The following is a 17,459-nucleotide window of genomic DNA, read 5'->3' as shown; positions in this document are numbered from 1 at the left end:
CCTTATAACCTATTGTCTCGTGTCAGAGTGCCAGTCTGTCATTAATAGGAGTTAGTCAGGAATTAGAAATTAGAAAGAAATAGGTAACATTCTGCACATATTTTTACCTCGGCTTTTAACACATTTTATTAAAATTACAAATTTACATCCTATGCACTATAAAAGTATAAATGACAATCTACATTTCTCTTTCGTCCCAACACAGTGGATGATATGCTTCTCAAAGGCAAGTACTATTTTTTAGCAGACGCAGAAACAAATGCCGTGTCTGCACAGCAAGAAAGCAATAATGGTTTTGTTGAACAAACTTGACGGTAAAATGTTATTTATCCATATCACAAGTAGAAGTGGCCCAGTATAAAATAAACACTGTTCATCCAAACCGGTTGTTCATAATGGCTAAATTACATTGACAAAAACATTGAAGGGCTCTTACTATACATGAGAACTAAAACTTAAAAAAAAAATTTCAAGTGACAGTTTAAGGAACATCAATATGGCATTTAAAAAAGCCTATGGGCCCAAAACTAGGCAACAGGTACCCCTGTTATGAGAAGAAACTGGGCATGATATTTTCAAAAAGCTTTTTTTACATTATTTTTTTAGGTAAGCTCCATGACCAGTGTGGGGCTCGAACTCACAATCCCGAGATCAAGAGTCACGTTCTCTACCAACCGAGCCAGCCAGGTACGCCCAAAAAGTTTTTAAGCAAATGTCTGTCAGGAGAATTTAGAATTTTATGTGTTTTATAAATTTTTCATTTTAAATATAGATCAGTAATTATTTTAATGTTTTAATTAAAAGAGGACTTCATTTTCCTTCTGCTAAATGATCAAAATGTTTCAACTGTAAAATTTGGACTTCATTGGTTTTAAGTTAGGTCCACCACACATAAGTGAAGATGAAAGAATTATAGAGCAAATTTTTCAGAAAGACAGCTACACACTACATTTAAGATATTTTACACCACAACAGAGCATTCAGCATAAACATTTTTCTCTTCCCATTGTGAGTCAAAGTGATCTTTTTGTCCAGCCCTGCACCAGTAGGAACTGCTGGGCAAGCTATGTCTCCGTGTGCATTTGGGAGTCAGGGGGGGAAGAGAGAGGAGTGGTCAAAGCAAATGATGAGCCAGATCCTGATTAAATTGCATTATACAAATCCTGCTCATTCATCCCTGCCTGGAAACGCATGCAGAAATTGTCAGCACAGTCCAGATTTCTTCTCAATGGTCTTGTTTACTGAGGAGCAGGACAGTGGCCCATTTTTATGCCCTAGAAACAATTTTAAGCATAAACCTGAAGTGTTATAACAAAATATCCAAAGCCAAATTAAGTTGAGTTATATACATAGTTGGGGAAAAAAGCAGTACTTTAAGGTTGAACTTTGCAGACTAGGAGAGCTGGGTAATTAACTTAGCAACCATGATGCAGGAATACGGCAATATGAATGAAGATGATCATAGAACTCATTCAAGGACAGCCTCACATATAATCGGGTCAACAGAGAAGACCAGAATCATGAGATTTCCTTATCTATACTACCTTTGGGTTTCACCAAAACTGTAAAGAAATGGTAGAAAATAGAATGTCTGGGCAACTCACTCGTACACCTGTTCATCATTGTGTGCTTATGTGTATGCGTCTCCTTGACATTAAACATACACTCTGTAAGTGTGAAACTCTGTGAAGCAGGGGTGCCTGTGTGGCTCAGTTGGTTAAGTGTCTGATTTCAGCTCAGGTCATGATCTCGCGGTTCGTGAGTTTGAGCCCTGCGTCTGGGAGCCTGCTTCAGATTCTGTGCTCCCTCCCTCTCTGCCCCTCCCCCATGCACACTTGGTCTCTCTCTCAAAAATAAATAAAACATTTTTAAAAAATTAAAAACAAAACTCTGTGGAGCAGAAGATTTTTTTTTTTTTAGTATTTTTTTTTTCGCTCACATGTATCTAGCACTGAAAACAGTGCCTGGCACATAGAAGGTGTTTAATAAATATTCACTGGATGAATGGATAAATGAATGAGTGAATTATATAAGCAGTTTTATTTTTGCTTCCCTCCATCCCTTTAAACCCATTCAGTATTTGCAGCCCATCTCCTGCCCTTGAGTGACAATGAAGACCTTTAGAAACCTTTTGGCCACTCTGAGATAATAGAAAGGGCTATGATAACTTCACCAAATTTGCTCAAGCAATGTAAATTTCCTTTCCCAGATATTGCAAAGTTCTAACTTTATTTAAACTTAAATCTCAGTTCTGCCTTCAGCTGAAGCCTGTAGCAAGCAGTGGGGAAGAAGAAGCTTCCTTTCTGCTTCCACCAGCTAATGTTTGGGGAGCTTAGATATAAAATTGATGGAAATACCTGTACTTCCTACATGACCACCACTGTCATAGGCAGGTGTCATGCTCTCTAGACCTTGCAGGTGTTTTAAAGCTGACTTTCCTGTGTAGGTGCTTATGTGAGTTCTTTGAAGTTCCCTCTGCAGGCCCCATCAACTGCCACTCCTGTGACATGGCAGTGTCTCTCCTTGAGCCTGTGGCTTTCAGTCCCACTTCAGCTTCTGTCCCCGATGGGACGGCTAGTTAGCACCTGGATCCTCTTACCCGGGAGGGAAAACCCCGTGGGCAGGACTCATTTTTAAATGTCATCAGCATGATGCCCTCTGATGCTGGAGTCACACCCTATTGACGTGTATTGGTGAGGAATGAATTTTCTTCCCAACCGTAGCATTCTTCTCTTCCACACAAGCCAGTGCAGCTTTCTCGAGCCTGACTGGGGCACCAGTGCCCTGTGGTCCTTTAACTGCAAACTTGCCAAGTCGTCCGTAGCCTTAGGTGAAAGGGCTATACCCCTTAAGGGCGCTGTGGCTCTTAATACCATTTCTACAGAGAAACTGTTCTCACAAAATTGTTTCCCAATCTCAGTCAACCCTTACTTTTGATCTTCTTGAAGGGCTCCTGGAAAGAGACCCCAAATCATGTAACCAGTCCCCAAATAAAAAGTTCAAACTTGAATTAATAATTTTCATCATGGTAGTCTAGGGCAAATTTTATTTTGGTTCTTGTTATCTATTGTGCCTGGGTCTCTAGATGGAAACATCTAATTTAACAGCTATGTATACACGTAAATATACAGTCAGGAATGGCAAATAGGTTTTGATTCCCATGCCATTCTTGATCTAGTCAAAGAGCCCTGCCAAAGAGCCCCGACCTGAGGAGATCCAGGCTCAGGGGCACGGACTTCTTTGTGCCATGCCTGCCGAGGGAGAAGTTAGGGGCGCTCTTGTGCCTGACAGGATCTAGGAGAATGGGTGCCAGGTTTGTCTTGTTCATGCTGTATTTCCTGTCTTAGCCACGTGCCTGGAATCAAGTAAGTGCTCAATTAATAGGTACTGACTATATGGGCAGGAGTATGTATACATAAATGAGTGGCCATATACATATAGAGTTATATTAAACACACATATAATGTTTATAAATTAATTTTATATACGTGAGTTAACTAATAAGCCAAATATTGTTTAGTATGCTATAAGTTCTGTTCTTTTCAATTAACTCCTTTTTATTTTTATAGGAGTAATTTATAAAATCCTGAGGCAATATAAGTGCATGAGGCATTATTCAGGATATAAACTTGAATCTAATGCAAATGAGAATTAATGACAATTTCAATATCCTTTTTTTTTTTTTTTTTTTTTTTTTTTGAGAAAGAGCACATTTGGTGAGCAAGGGAGGGGCAGAGGAAGAGGGAGAGAGGAAATCTTAAGCAGGCTCCACACCCAGCTTGGAGCCCAACACAGGGTTCAATTTTACTACCCTGGGGTCATGACCTGAGCTGAAATCCAAACCGACTGAGCCAACCAGGCACCCTTCTGTATCCCTTTCAAAGAAGTGCCTGCACAAGGCCAATTGCTGCCTGTATTGCCATGCAAAATATGATTTTAAATACAGTTAACCTGAGCTTTCAGAATATTTGAGTATGTTTATGCAACATCATCTATAAAGAAAAAAAAGGCAGATACAGAGAGATACATAAATTCGTGGCCCAGAGTACATATTGATTGATAATGCTTGGCAAATATTTACTTTCTATTTGCTGGTATTACATTAATTATGGGCTTAATGTTCACGTTGATGATGATACAGATCAGAAGATACCATCAAGAACACAATACCCATATAAACGTAAATGTAGTTACATTGTAATAGATGAGGTAATATGAAAGATGGATTCAAAAACATTAAGTTGGTATTTCTGCAGAGGCAACATTAGTCTTTCAGTTTCTTACACAGAACAACATGGATAGACTTTAGGAAATATCCACGTGGAAGACATTTTAGTTTGAAGGTTGAAGTTTATAGATATTTATCTGGAGACTTTCTCCACAGAATGCCATAAATATGGGTATTCGTTTTATTATTTTTATTTTTTTAATGCTTATTTTTGAGAGAGCGCAAGCAGAAGAGGGGCAGAGAGAGAGAGGGGGAGAGGATCCAAAGTGGGCTCTGTGCTGATAGCAGTGAGCCTGATGTAAGGTTCAAAGTCACAAACCGCAAGATCACGACCTGAGCCCAGTAAGTCGGGTGTTCAACCAACCTGAGCGACCCAGGTGTCCCTAAACATGGGAATTTAGAAAACATTTGGATATTTGGCTACTTTAAAAAAATGTTTTCCTGGGTTTTTTTTCTTTTTAAAAAATTAAAAAATATATTTATTTTTGAGAGAGAGAAAGAGGGAGCGAGAGAGAGACAGTATGAGCAGGGGAGGGTCAGAGAGAGAGGGAGACAAAGAAACTAAAGCAGGCTCCAGGATCCCAGCTGTCAGCACAGAGCCTGATGCAGGACGCGGAGCTCGAACCCACAAACCATGAGATCATGACCTGAGCTGAAGTTGGACCCTGAACTGACTGAGCCACCCAGGTGCCCTAAAAAATTTTTTTTCATTTAAGTATTGCCCTTCATGAGAACACAAAGACTTGTTACAGAGTATTTCAGATATCTAGATGTTGTCATGTGGCTTGACAATGGAGTTAATTAGAGAACAGTAGACGGTACTCAAAAAGGGGAGAAGCCTGCAATAGGGATCATACAAATCCACTGGTTATAGATGGTGATAAAAAATAATCAAATAAGTACTTCATCAGTGGTTTTCAAATTTGAGATAGATGATATTTAAAAATGAATAGTTTGGAAAATAGGATATCTGGATGTAGGCATTAGCAACTGTTGGGCCACAGGCAAAAAGTTATGTGAACTCTCTGAGTTTTGGTCTCGTATATGGAAAAAAGAGCATGTTGAACTTAGTAACTACCAAGGAAATTTCAGCAAGCACAATTTTATAAGGAAACAGAGCCCGTAGGCAGGAAAAATAATGGAATACAATGGAAAATATACATGCTTTGTTACACTGGATTGTGAATTGCTGTATGGGGGAGGGGGGGTGAGGAAATATACTACCCCTGAGGACAAAATGTATGAGAGATGTAAGTCTGTGCAACATTCCTAAGGCAAATAAGTTGAGGGAATGTGAATGACATAGGACAAATCCCCCGTTAATGTTCAAGTGGCACTTCCTCTAATTGTTTTCAGAAGTGTCATTTATATATATGAAAAATATCCTGCTTTAATAATGACAGCAATGTCTTAACTCTGAAGTTGGCAGAAATATCGTCTCTGTAATGTTAATTTTTCAATGTGGCAAGCCTCACCACAATTGCATTCTTAATAACTGATCTAGAGGTATAAAGAAATGAGTATGAGGTTTAATTCCGTTTTTAAAAGGGCTAATATTTTAACTTAGTTTAGTAAGTGAAACACTAAAAGGAAATATTTTTAAATATCATTCTCATAAATAGGAAAATAAACTAGATCTTTCATCTGAATATATCCTAGAATCATTCTAAGCAGATCTAGACATGCAAATCTTGACATGGATGTAACTATTTACTTAATATCCTTTGGGAACCAGACTGCACAATTCACAAATATCAACTCAGCTCTGAGTATCCGCCTTATGCCAGGCTTTGGGAGCTGAGATAGAAACAGACATAAGCATCTTCAAAAATTTTATAATCTATTGGTTCCTGACCGCTGAAGTCTTCCCTAATACTGTTGATCCTGTATCTGAAAAATTTAGCCTCACTAAGCACCTGAACAAATCCTAACTGGCAATGAACCCCAGGACTACCAACAAAGAAAAATGGAATTTATTTTTCTGACCCAACTCAGTATCCATAATCCAGTCACCAGCTTAGACTAAGGCCTGGTCACAGTCTGAATTTATCTTGAAGACCCTTTGCATTCTGGAGAGAGCCTACTATTTCTGCCACCGGGGCTGGGGTTCTGCCCTGAAATTTAGCCCTTTTGGTTAGACCTCAAATGCATTAAGACGTTACCAACAAACTTCTAACCTCAGGGACTAGGCATACTCCCTCCACCCTTAAATTTCTGGCTGTGACCTTCCTTAAAGCTAGAACTCCCTGAAACTAAGGTGATCACATCTTTGTAACTGCATCTTTACCCCTGTCTGGTGACTTCCTGTGTCCATGTCCTATTCAACTGATTAGATCCCTGGGACAGCAACCCTACCTGGATTGTCACCAAGGTCACCACTGTTTCCTGGGCACTGTTATATAAAACACCAGCCTTCCCCGTGTACAGACCACCAGCTCTCCACAGGAGAATTCCATTAGCCTGATCCTGTGTATAACTTTAATTCCCCCCCTCTCTGTTGAGGCCCCAGCATGTCTCCCAAACTGAACAGAAACAGTACTTGTATACATGAACCAACCAGAAAGTAAAGCAGGCATTATATAATAAATCAATTAAATGCAACCAACGGTTAATTCATATTATGGCCTGTATTTGTCACAGGATAACAGCAAAAGGAAAATATCTATTCAACCATAAAAAAAAAAAGAAGGAAATTTTGTCATTTTTAACAACATGGATGGACCTTGAGGGCATTATGCTAAGTGACATAAGATAAAGACAAATATTTCTGGCACAGAAACAGACACATAGACCAATGGAATAGAATAGAAACCCCAGAACTAGATCCACAAATGTATGGCCAACTAATCTTTGACAAAGCAGGAAAGAACATCCAATGGAAAAAAGACAGTCTCTTTAACAAATGGTGCTGGGAGAACTGGACAGCAACATGCAGAAGGTTGAAACTAGACCACTTTCTCACACCATTCACAAAAATAAACTCAAAATGGATAAAGGACCTGAATGTGAGACAGGAAACCATCAAAACCCTAGAGGAGAAAGCAGGAAAAGACCTCTCTGACCTCAGCCGTAGCAATCTCTTACTCGACACATCCCCAAAGGCAAGGGAATTAAAAGCAAAAATGAATTACTGGGACCTTATGAAGATAAAAAGTTTCTGCACAGCAAAGGAAACAACCAACAAAACTAAAAGGCAACCAACGGAATGGGAAAAGATATTTGCAAATGACATATCGGACAAAGGGCTAGTATCCAAAATCTATAAAGAGCTCACCAAATTCCACACCCGAAAAACAAATAACCCAGTGAAGAAATGGGCAGAAAACATGAGTAAACATGAGTAGACACTTCTCTAAAGAGACATCCGGATGGCCAACAAGCACATGAAAAGATGCTCAACGTCGCTCCTCATCAGGGAAATACAAATCAAAACCACACTCAGATATCACCTCACGCCAGTCAGAGTGGCCAAAATGCACAAATCAGGAGACTATAGATGCTGGAGAGGATGTGGAGAAACGGGAGCCCTCTTGCACTGTTGGTGGGAATGCAAACTGGTGCAGCCACTCTGGAAAACAGTGTGGAGGTTCCTCAGAAAATTAAAAATAGACCTACCCTATGACCCAGCAATAGCACTGCTAGGAATTTACCCAAGGGATACAGGAGTACTGATGCGTAGGGGCACTTGTACCCCAATGTTTATAGCAGCACTCTCAACAATAGCCAAATTATGGAAAGAGCCTAAATGTCCATCAACGGATGAATGGATAAAGAAATTGTGGTTTATATACACAATGGAGGTACTACATGGCAATGAGAAAGAACGAAATATGGCCCTTTGTAGCAACGTGGGTGGAACTGGAGAGTGTGATGCTAAGTGAAATAAGCCATACAGAGAAAGACAGATACCAGATGTTTTCACTCTTATGTGGATCCTGAGAAACTTAACAGAAACCCATGGGGGAGGGGAAGGAAAAAAAAAAAAAGAGGTTAGAGTGGGAGAGAGCCAAAGCATAAGAGACTCTTAAAAACTGAGAACAAACTGAGGGTTGATGGGGGGTGGGAGGGAGGGGAGGGTGGGTGATGGGTATTGAGGAGGGCACCTTTTGGGATGAGCACTGGGTGTTGTATGGAAACAAATTTGACAATAAATTTCATATATTGAAAAAAAAAACACAAATACTTCATGATCTCACTCACATCTAGAATCTGGAAAAAAAAAAATCAGATTTGTGGTTACCAGAGGCAAGGAGTGGGGGAGATGGGGGAAGGTGGTCAAAGGGAAGAAACATCTAGTTATAATATAAGCAAGTCCTGGGAGTGGAATGTATAACGTGGTGACTATAGTTAACACAACTATACAGCATATTTGAAAGTTTCTGGGAGAGGAAGTCCTCAAAGTTCTTATCACAAGGAAACAAAAACCTTTTTTTTTGTATTTATAAGAGATATTGGATGTTAACTAAACCTATTGTGGGAATCATTTCACAACATGTGTAAGTCTAGTCATTATGCTGTACACCTTAACCTTGTAGAGTGCTGTATATCAATTACATCTCAGTAAAACTGAAAAAAAGAAAGTAAAATGAGGAAAAGGTATAAATTTCAGACAAAATGAATAAAAATGTCTCCAATGTAGACAACTTGTTATCTCAAGAGAATTGACAGAAATACTATTAAAAATAATATCAGATACAAAGAAAGGAATGCGTTACGTATCAAGAATTAATGGCATAACTCTCTTCACGATATATACACACCAGTCACTGTTCAAGAGTTCTGGGGGGATAGCGCTCAAGGGTTCCTCTTCTGTAGCACGTACAAAATAATATTGCTTCTGACAAGGAACTTCTTTGGATTACTGCTTAAATAATTTGGATTCTGAGACATTTTCACATTACAATTCCTCCTCTCAGAATGCAAAATAGGCTTTCATTAGGCTTCGTGATGAACAGGAGAAAACTTTTTTGAAAACCTAAAAGCAACATTATTCAAAACTCCCAGTTGAAGATGTTTGTGGCACGCACTTCTGTATGGCTCATTCAAGGCCTCTGCTGCCACTCGGTTGAGATGAACGAGCACTGAGAACAGGAGTGAACCCCCAGATTTGCTGCTATAATTCACCTGAAGACAGATGCCCAGAAGGCTGGATGAGCAGAGCACAACCTGTCAGGTTCTGCTTTGAAGGTTGAATCTTCACAGTGAAAAGAAACAAACACCAGAGGAATAAAATGCAAGACTAGTTTGCTCCAAATTGCAGAATCCAAAGATTACCATATTCCTTTAAGTTTAAAGTGTAACCTCTCTCCTCCCATGCCAGTTCCTCTTCTAATAGTAAAGCACCCTTGTAGATAATTTTTCTAAAGGCTCTTGAGCATTCACCATTTTCACCCCAAAGTGTCTTTGTCTAAGTGATGGTGCCTTATATTTTTATGAACATGAAAAGAAAATTTCATGACTTTATTCCTGAGTATCTTCCAAAATACTTACAGCTCCCTAAACTCAAAATGAAGTCTTATCCTGCCTCAAGCTGATCTAGCATCTTTCCTGAGACACCATTCCTATAAGAGTAGCGCTGAGAAAAGCTCGGAGGTGTGCTCAATATCAGTCTTCCTATTTTAATCTCAGTTCTCCTCATGATGAATTGGATGTTATTTCCTTTAAGATATACAGATTTTATATGCATTAAAAATATACTTAAAGACCCAATTTGCTACATATACTAGATCTTATTGCTCTAAAAGTCTTCAAAATCAATGACCAGATAAATCACTGATAACCATTTACAATCATTATGACAGGCCAAATCACAACGATCAGGGTTCTGGAAGTAATCCGATCAGCAAAGTTTCAATTTGTCTAATTCACTAATAATAATCCAACCATGGTTTGAGCTCCTTTGGACATTTTTGTTCCAAACTAAACTTGCAAAAGTAGACAGAAAGAAGAAAAAGAAAACATGAAACATCCTAACTGAGTTCACATAAGATTATTAGAGGCACTATAGAGTGGTAAAGGTAGGAGACCACTTGGCAAAGCCTGATTTTGACTCCTTGGTCACACCTACTGTGTGACCTTGGGCAAGTTACTTAACCATTCTTGTGCCTCAGAATAATCTTCTTGCCTATGAGCTGGAAGAAACCAATGAGCTGGACATGATCTGGGCCACATCTTACCTCGTCCAGTGGGGGTGGGGGGGGTGGGGGTGGGGGTGGGGGATGAGAATGGAGCTACTCTTCACAATCAATCACTGGACACTTGTCACCAATATGTTTCATCTGTGGGGCCGCAGACTTATAAAATGAGATGGTTTAACATCCTGTTTTATTAGACTAGCTATTATAATTATCTTGCATGCAATTATCCTTGCATTCCTGTAACATTTTATCACACATTACTTTTTCTAGCTATTATGTTCAGAAAAGATTTAAGAATCATAAAGCAATACCCAGCACTTGGGTGGCTCAGTCCATTGAGCATCTGGCTCTTGATTTCGGCTCAAGTCATGATCCCAGGGTCATGGGATCAAGCTCCGCGTCAGGCTTCACACTGAGTGTGGAGCCTACTTGAGGTTCTCTCTCTCTCCCTCTGCCCCTCCTCTCCCCTCTTGCTGTCTCTCTCTCAAAAAAGGGGGGGGGGGTGGGGAATATCCATATACTACTTTCACCGATTGTAAACATTGTGCTGTGTTTGCTTTCAGCCTCTCTCATACATGTGTATAAGCGTGTGTGTATAAACATACATTTTACTGAATCATTTGGGACTGGGTTGCAGATATCATGACCCCAAATATGTCAGCATGTCTCTCCTAAGAACCAGGATATTCTCTCAAATAACCACAATACAATTATCTCCCTCAGGAAATTTGATATTAATTCAGTATAATTTTTCCAACAATGTTCATTATAGCAATATTTATTTTCTGTTTGAGCATCAAATCTGGGATTGTGCATTACATTTAGTTATATTATGGGACTTGTTATAATATCACCGCCCTAAATTTATCATTAGTCTGCCAGTATTAGGCTAAATTATACACTCCTGATAACACATGCTACATGTATTAATCCTACACTTTTGGTATAGACACAGTTCTCAGAACATAAAAGGGACTTGGTATCTATCTGATGAAAAATTACTTGGAAGTTATTTGTCAGTGTTTTCCATATTAAGTGCCGTAACAAGTGAGAAATTTAACATAGTGATATTTCATATTAAAAGCACTGGAAGGGACTCAGAAAATATTTTGTCCTAATCCTCTCTTCTAAGATAAGATCCCAAAGAGTAACGTGCCAATATCACAGTCAGAGAGAGCCAGAGCAGGACCAGAACCACGTTCCCAACTCCCAGTACATCCTGCACTCAACCAAGCTGCGTTGGCTTTCTCAGCCACCCTCAGAATCCATTATAAATATGTAACATGCAGTTTCCTTGCTCCCCATCTATTCATCTGAGCGACTTCACTGATGAAAGGAATAAGCATAATTTAGTATCTTGTGTTACCGTTCTCTTGTCTGAGCCGTTCACATTTAGAAAAACAAGGCCCTGAAACAACCTTTCACAACTGAGATAGACGTGGACATGCCAAGCACTGTGCATCAAACAGCAAGCTCTTCTCCATCATCACATGGGGCATTGTGCAGTGTTCAACTGGAGTGCCAGAACATGAATATCACAATCAATTTAACAATTAGCATTTTCCAAAACAATAGACACATTATGGGTTGGAACCGTAGCGTTCCCTTTAAACAGAGAGCCATTGAACCTCCACTTAATGGCTGCTTTGGTCCCTTTTATGTGGGCTTAATGAACAAGGATGAACATTAGGGGAAATTTTATTTGGAAAATTCGTTTTAAAAACATATTTTATTCAAGCACTATAATTTTCTGTCTTTTCCAAAATGACTGATAAAGAAAATAATATGGATTTTGTGGATTAAGTCCCTTACTGATTTTCAGTGGCATACATATAAATTCCCTGATGTTACAATATAATGCACAGTACAGTGTTATAACAATATTATATAAATTAATATATATTTTATATAATATATATTATATAATATATATTATATAAATTAATATAATATAATATTATTATTTTACCAGCTTAAAAAGATGGCTTATATTAAGAGGAACCCAATCCACATTGTATTTTATTTCACAATTTCACCCTAATAAAATTAATCATTTCATGTATCAATTGTTAAATTGCAGTTTTTCCTGTGGTAGGAAAAGGGAAGCAGAGTTTCTCTGAGGTTTAAAAATCAAAGAGATAAATTCCATTTTATTCCTAGAGGCATTAAGCAGATAGTCTGTAGAGTACTGCTCACTTGACCAAGGCTTATTTTTTTCCTGATGAAACATACAGCTATCAATGCCACATGTCGCCTAGTCTATAAAACAATCAAATAAGGGGAAAGAATGCTTTGGGGGAGGGGAGGGAGAATGATTGTTGAACAAGAAAGAGGCTAATTCAATTCTGAACCTCAGAGTGGCAAACTTGGTGTAGTTTAAGCAGAGTTTGGGGGGGATTTTGGTGCTGTGGTTGCTGTTGCTTTATCTGTGTGTTTCCTCTTCTACCAGACTGAAGACAGTTTGAGAGCAGAAACTATCCTTTCTGCCTCTACCCTCCACAGTATTTCACCCAGTGCCTTGAATGTGGGACCTGCTTAATAACTGCTAGAGGGAGGAAGGAAGGTGGGATGAAGAGAGGGAGGGGAATCAAGAAGCCTTTCAGCAAAAAGATAAGATCTTGTCTCTTCCCGTTGTGTAACTTCTGCTCAGACTGTATGCTTGAGCACTTTCCTTGCCTGCACAATCCCTCTTCCTCTTTCTGGCACACAGCGAATCTCCACTCTCACAAAATGCAACCAGGATGATTCCTCTTCCAGAGCTTTTTACCACTTACCCCTTCTTGCCTAACCCCTAAGTACAATGTTCCTGATTGACGCCTGAGAACCTGATGGTATTAGATCTCTAAAGAGATTTGAGGTGCTTTAGTCCAACTTCTTTATTTAAGAGGTGAAGAAATAGAAACATAAAGAGTTGAAGTGATTTGTCCTCCTCCCTCAAACAGCCAGGTCATAACACAGGCAGCTCTGGAAAACAGACTGTTTTAGACTCCTGATATATTTTTTTTCAATGAAATGATTTGAAATGATTTCAAACATTCAGAATAGTTTTGCTGCCTCTATGTCCTGTGACCTTCAGTTATTTTAGAATGTACTTCCTACAAGTAATATTTTCTCCTACAAAGTCCCAATATAATAATCAAAATAAAGAACCTAGGGGATGTCTGGGTGGCTCAGTCAGTTAAGCGTCCAGCTTCAGCTCAGGTCATGATCTCACAGCTCATGAGTTCGAAGCCAGAGGCGGGCTCTGTGCAAGAACTCGGAGCCTGGAGCCTGCTTTAGATTCTGTGTCTTCCTCTCTCTCTGCCCCTTCCTTGCTCACACTCTGTCTCTTTCTCTCTCTCTCTTTCTCTCAAAAATAAACATTAAATTTTTTTTAATAAATAAAGTAAAGAACTTAATATTAATTTATTACCACCATTTAATCCACATACAAGCTTCCCCAACTGGGCAAGAGTATGTGTTTTAGCAAAAGGTTCCAATTGAGGACCCTATTTGGTGACCATGTTTCTCGAATCTGCTGCAATCTCAAACGGTTCCTTGGGGTTTCCTTGGCTTTCATGACATTGGTAACTTCGAAAATTACATGCCAGTTGTTCAGATAAATATCTTCCACTCTGGCTGTCTGATGTTTCCTCATGATTATGTTTGGGTTATCTGTTTTTGGCAGAGATATCGCGAATGTGATGCTATGGTCTCATTGCACCCTATCAAGCGCTATGTCATTTTGCTTTGTCCTGTATGTTAATGTTCACCTTGATCACTTGGTTAAGTTTTGTGTGGCAGATTTCTTTACAGAAGAAATTACTCTTCATCGCTTTGTGAAGGTAATTTAAGAGCCTATTCTACTCTTCATCAAATTTTCTACCACTTCATTGCATCCATTGATGTTTCTTGCCTGAATTATTATTACGATGGTTGCCACATGGTTTTCCTCTTACTTTTTATACCTTAAGCAGTTGGTAGTCTACTGTAAGGAACATGTTTACTATTATTATTTGTTTTGATGCTAAACCTGTTTCTTGTTTGGCCATCTGGATTTCTATGTCTTTTTGAAATGTCCTCTTCTTTCTTTTGAGTACTTCCTTATCTTCCATCATAATGAGATACCTCACATTTGTTATGTAATTATCCTGATCCGTCCTACAATCAGCCATTTCTCCAAGGCATCCCAGTTCTTTTACTGGAGCATGGATTTTAGGTTTCAGCCTCTGGGTGACACAAGAATATCATTGCTCTTAAGCTCTCTCTTTGGATACAGGTAGTAAATATATGTGTGTGTGTGCATGCACATATGATATAGATATACACACACACGTACATCCTGATCAATATTTATATAGGTATATATCTATCTATACTTATATACTGAAAACCATGAGTTCAAACCAATACCATAATTCCAAATTAACCCCATGGGTTTGTTCCATTTTTTTTTTTTTTATCTTTCTCAGTTTCTTACAATGAGAAACTTGTCTCTCTTTATCTTCATTATACTCTCTTATTCACTCAGTCGCCGCAGGGTGACCAGTGCCCCCAGCAAACCACTGCACCACTAATCCCATGTGGATGCTCTCTTACCACCCCCTCCACAGTCGCCTCACCCGTGCACAGGTGCCGTCTGCATGCAGGGCTCCAATCTGCACACAGATGCTGCTGCCATCACCTTTGTCTCCCACCAGGGTGCCCTCCTCACCTTGTTCTCAGCCCTCATATCCCGTGGTGGCTCACACCATCGGTGCCCGCACACAGGGAGCCTCCTCCTCCCTCTTGGGCTCTGTATTCCTTGGCAGGCTATGCACATGCCCTTTGCACCCTCCACAGCCCCAACGCCACAGGCCAGGCCATAATCATCCCACAGGTGGACTCTTCACCCAGTCGGTCTTCTCCACCCATTTCTGGGGCTTCCGTAAGCATTCCACCTGTCCTTCCCTGTGCAGGAAAACTGCTTATCCCAATCCCTCTCAGTGGGGCTTCAACTTCCCACCCCAGTCAGTGCAGACACCATCCTTGACCTGCTCAAGCAACACCTGTCCTGTGTCACTGCCTTTGCCACTTACAGCTGCCCGCTTTGCTCAGCCCCACCTAAGAGCTTTCAGACTGAGAAGAGAGGGAGGGAGGGAGAACAGACTCTGAACTTAAAGAATCAATGTCCTACCTAGCTATTATTTGTATCTCTAAATATCTGTATTGAATACACATTAGCAGTGTGTCTCTATTAAAAATCTAAGAAAGATAAGTATCTTATCTATTCACCAGATCACATATATTCTTTGAAAAAGATACCAATGCACAGGACAGAATCCTGCATCTTCTGGGGTTCTCAACAAACATTCATTGGCTGAGAAAAAAACATTTCTGTTATCAAATGCATAGCAGTGCAATTGAAATTGAACTTCATATCATCTTTTGTGATAGCCATCAATTATATATTGTGAATTATAATTGATGAATTAGATACAGATAACGAAGTGAATTAATAAACTTAATCCACGTATATTTTGGCAGTCGTTCACTCCACCTTTTTGTATTCTGGCCATAAGCACCAAAGAAAATTCTCTTCTTTTAGTAGATATTTTTAATGAAAACTCTACAGTGAAGAATGTTGGTTTATTTTGAACTAAATCATCTCAGTAGACCACGGTGACACAATTGTGGCTGAAATCTATGCCATCAAATTAACAATAAAAATGTCTATTTTTTTTAAATGATTTGATTTGAAATGGCCATAACCTTCTGTCATAAGACGAGCCACTTAAAATGAATTTCTTCTTATGTCTCAGCATTTGCAACACCGAAGGAAAATCTATTCTTATAATAAACCCATACTGAAGGAATAAACATTTACAATAGTTGATACCAAATATTAGAAGCCTAAGTCAATATAAACCAGGCCATTTTATTTAATATATAATTGAATATCTTCTAAAAACTTTGGTTATGATTTGTTTGAAAAGTGAAGTTCTGTCATGGTTTCTGTTGGTGCATGACTATCTAAACATTACGAGAGCCTCATGCACGATGCCGCATATGCACATAGAAAATAATGGAGACACGTGACCTGTTTTGGCATTCGGCTTTGAGGTGATTGGAAGCTTTACAAACCAGAAAATAGGGGGAGAACTGGGAATTGCTGGAAGGGAAATGGACAGCTTCCATCTACCTACACTCATAAACTAAAATTAATTTGATAGAAGTTAGATCAAGAAACTGAACATTGGAGAGGATTTACATGGTAATTTAATGTTGTGATTTGTACTGCATTGAATTTAACATTTCTCTCAACACACAGGATACTTGGATATTCTTTGTCTAAATGTCTCGAATGACACTGCTTTCATTGTGTGGGTGTGAACTAAGAAAGTATGGACAACTTAACCACCTTCTGACTCTCCAGACTTTTCATAAGTTTGAAGTTTTGAGAGGCTGGGTGAAATCTTGCTCAGCTAGTGAGGGTTCTGAAGTTTAATTTTAGCTCCCTTCACTGCAGGTGGTCATGGATTTTATAGGCTTTCTCCCAGAAAGAAGGCTTTTATCAATTCACCAGTGCCCACGCTTCTCACAGTGTTTTTCTGGCATAATCCGCCCCCCCCCCCCAAATGATTTAGCAATCCAACAGGCAGCTCCAGGCTTGGGTGCAAAGTACCCTTTTCTTCCAAGTGGGTTCCTGCATCTGGCCAGACTCCACTGGGGAGTCTCTACCATCAACTAGCCTGTAACAACGCACATTGTGATTCTAATCAGATTAGTCTGCTTTAATCACTATCTTTATTTCTGTGGCTTATTTTATACTAATTAAAGCTTGTAAATTTTCCACTGCTAATTTAATTAACAAAGCCACTCGTCTTTGTCAGGCATCATCTTTCTTGTTTCATCCACGTATTTAAACAGAGTCTGAAGCCCGCAGGTGATTCAATTAAACCTCCATTCAACAAGGCGGCAACTACACCTATCTCTGAGGAAGGACAAGCCTTCACTTCCTCAGAAGCTTCTTTATACAATGACAGCCAGGACGACCAACATTAAGAAACTAGTCCTGGGGTGCCTGGGTGGCTCAGTTAGTTAAGCATCCAACTCTTGGTTTCGGCTGAGGTCAT

General features: G+C 39.3%; 2 long non-coding RNA genes across 2 annotated transcripts in view; one reads left to right on the top strand and one right to left on the bottom strand.

Annotated features, from left to right (window-relative positions):
• LOC147581494 (uncharacterized) overlaps window positions 1–17,459 on the top strand; it is a 66,739-nt gene that overhangs the window by 17,540 nt on the left and 31,740 nt on the right. Inside the window, exon 2 of the long non-coding RNA XR_015249973.1 lies at window positions 607–687. This is a non-coding gene — a long non-coding RNA (uncharacterized LOC147581494). The remainder of the gene's footprint in view (window positions 1–606; window positions 688–17,459) is intronic.
• Window positions 1–17,459, bottom strand: part of LOC147581495 (uncharacterized) — a 63,185-nt gene that overhangs the window by 29,657 nt on the left and 16,069 nt on the right. The window lies entirely within an intron of this gene.

This window comes from Puma concolor, chromosome B1 (assembly GCF_028749965.1).
Source record: "Puma concolor isolate L17-30 chromosome B1, mPumCon1.1.hap2, whole genome shotgun sequence".
Taxonomy (NCBI): domain Eukaryota; kingdom Metazoa; phylum Chordata; class Mammalia; order Carnivora; family Felidae; genus Puma; species Puma concolor.
The sequence above is the reverse complement of the archived record's forward strand: the minus strand, read 5'-3'. Positions and strand labels throughout refer to the sequence as shown.